Consider the following 2,500-nt stretch of genomic DNA (forward strand, 5'->3'; position numbering starts at 1 on the left):
AAAGAAAGAGAAAGAAAGAAAGAGAAAGAAAGAAAGAAGGAAGGAAGGAAGGAAGGAAGGAAGGAAGGAAGGAAGGAAGGAAGGAAGGAAGGAAGGAAGGAAGGAAGAAAGGGGGGTTCCCCCTCTCCTCCTCTTCCCCACCTTCTCCCACCCACCCCCCACCCCGTCCTGAAGATGCCTTAAAAGGTGGGTCTGATTAAAAGGGGGAGAACGTCCCACCTTTGGCAGATGAAGGGGGGAGAACAAGGAAGGGTGGGTGTGTGGGGTGAAGCTGGGGCAGTTCGCCCCCCCTCCCCTCCCCGCCCGGGAGAGTTGGGTTTATTCATACAATTGAGATCCACGCGCGTCCCCCCCCCTTCCCGCCCCCCTCACTTCTTCCCGAGGGGACTCTGGGGAGCTCCCGCTGCATGGAAAGCATCAAACTCTGGAGAAACTCATTCATTAGCTTTCTCGCTCATTCATTCCTGGTCCCTGTTGGGAGGTGGAAAAGGACTGTGTGTCTGTGCGGAGGAGGAGGAGGAGGAGGAGGAGGAGGAGGAGGAGGAAGGGCGAGGGTTTTCGCGCGTCAAGAGGAGAGAGAGGAAAGACACCGGGTCTCTCCCTCCCTCCCTCTCTCTCTCCCGTTCCCTCCTTCTCTCTCTTCCTCCTTCCCTCTGGCTCTGCCCCCATTCCTCCCCCACCCCACGGAGCCCAAGGGGTTAAGAGAGTTGGCTTGCCCTGCGGCTGTCAGAGACGGCCACGCTTTGCAGATGCTCCCTTGGTGGAATGCTGGCTGGTGGGGGGGAAATGGGGGGGGAGGAGGAGGAGGAGGTGAAGAAGAAGAAAGATGAAAAGAAGATAGAGGAGAAGGAGGAGGAGGAGGAGGAGAAAGAAGAGGAGGAAGAGAAGATAGAGGAGGAGGAAGGAGAAAAGATAGATAAAAGATAGAGGAGGGGGAAGAGAAGATAGAGGAGGAGGAGGAGGAGGAAGAAGAGGCGGAGGAAAAGAAGATAGAGGAGGAGGAAGGAGAAAGATAAAAGATAGAGGAGGAGGAAGAGAAGATAGAGGAGGAGGAGGAGGTGAAGAAGAAGAAAGATGAAAAGAAGATAGAGGAGAAGGAGGAGGAGGAGGAGGAGAAAGAAGAGGAGGAAGAGAAGATAGAGGAGGAGGAGGAAGAAGAAGAGGAGGAAAAGAAAATAGAGGAGGAGGAAGGAGAATATATAGATAAAAGATAGAGGAGGAAGAGAAGATAGAGGAGGAGGAGGAGATGATGAAGAAGAAAGATGTTAAGAAGATAGAGGAGGAGGAGAAAGAGGAGATGAAGAAGATAGATGAAAGGAAGAGAAGGTGAAGAAGAAGAAGAGGAGGACCGATGAAAGGAAGATAAAGGAGGAGGGGTGGAGGAGGAGAAAGAGGAGGAGAGAAGGAGGAGAAAGTGGTGGTGGAGGAGGAGATAGATAAAAAGATAGAGGAGGAGGAGGAGGGGGAGAAGGTGGAGGTGAAGAAGAAGATAGATGAAAAGAAGATAGAGGAGGAGGAGGGGAGAAGGTGGAGGTGAAGAAGAAGATAGATGAAAAGAAGATAGAGGAGGAGGAGGGTGTGTAGGAGGAGAAAGAGGAGGAGGAGAAAGAGGAGGAGGAGAAGAAGATAGATAAAAAAGAATATAGAGGAGGAGGAGGAGGAGAAGGTGGAGGTGGAGGTGAAGAAGAAGAAAGATGAAAAGAAGATAGAGGAGGAGGAGGAGGAGGAGGAGAAGGAGGAAGACGAAGGGGAGGAAGAGAAAAAGAAGATGAAAAGTAGATAGAGGAGGAGGAGAAAGGAGGAGAAGATAGATGAAAATAAGGAGGAGGAAGAGAAAGGAGAAGAAGATAGATGAAAAGAAGATAGAGGAGGAAGAGGAGGAGGAGGAGAAAGAAGAGGAGGAAGAGGAGGAAGCTGGCCATCCACCCACACTCCCAGTCATGCATTTTGTTGGATGGGATGGACCTGTGAAGATAGCCGGAAGGGTGGACATCTCTGTGGGTAAGGGGAAAAGGTCTCAGGTGTGTTGAGGTGGAAGCCCTCCCTCCCAACTGCCCACCCAGCTCTCTCTTGGCAAGAGGCCCACCCCTGTCTCCTCCTGGCTGAAAGATGACCAGGGAGTAAGATGATCCTCCAAGACTTGATCAAGAAGAAGAAGAAGAGCCTAACATTGAGGATCTCCCTTGGACCTCCCTTTGGTGGCCTGGCCACTCCCCAACTTCCAGATCCGGCCTCCTTTTGCAAAGATCTTGATTTGAGACCGGACAGGCTTTCTTTCAAAGAGAGGAGGACGTGGGAAGCTCCCGTGTCAATGGTCCTACTTGCTAAAGATAGAGGAGAAGGGGAGCGAAAAGCAGCTGTTAGGTTGCCACATCTGGGGAGACATTCACTTGGCATCAAGAGCGTGGTAGATCTGGAAGGGCTTTTATATGGGGTGGATGCAGGGGTGAAATCTATTTACCTTCCTTACCGGTTCGGAAGTGCGTGCGCCGTGCGTGCA

General features: G+C 51.6%; 1 protein-coding gene across 2 annotated transcripts in view; it reads left to right on the top strand.

Annotated features, from left to right (window-relative positions):
* Nucleotides 1–2,500, top strand: part of COL27A1 (collagen type XXVII alpha 1 chain) — a 210,210-nt gene that overhangs the window by 6,105 nt on the left and 201,605 nt on the right. The gene's annotated exons all lie outside the window — the stretch shown is intronic.

Source organism: Pantherophis guttatus, chromosome 16 (genome assembly GCF_059756535.1).
Source record: "Pantherophis guttatus breed Tessera chromosome 16, ASM5975653v1, whole genome shotgun sequence".
NCBI classification, from domain to species: Eukaryota; Metazoa; Chordata; class Lepidosauria; order Squamata; family Colubridae; genus Pantherophis; species Pantherophis guttatus.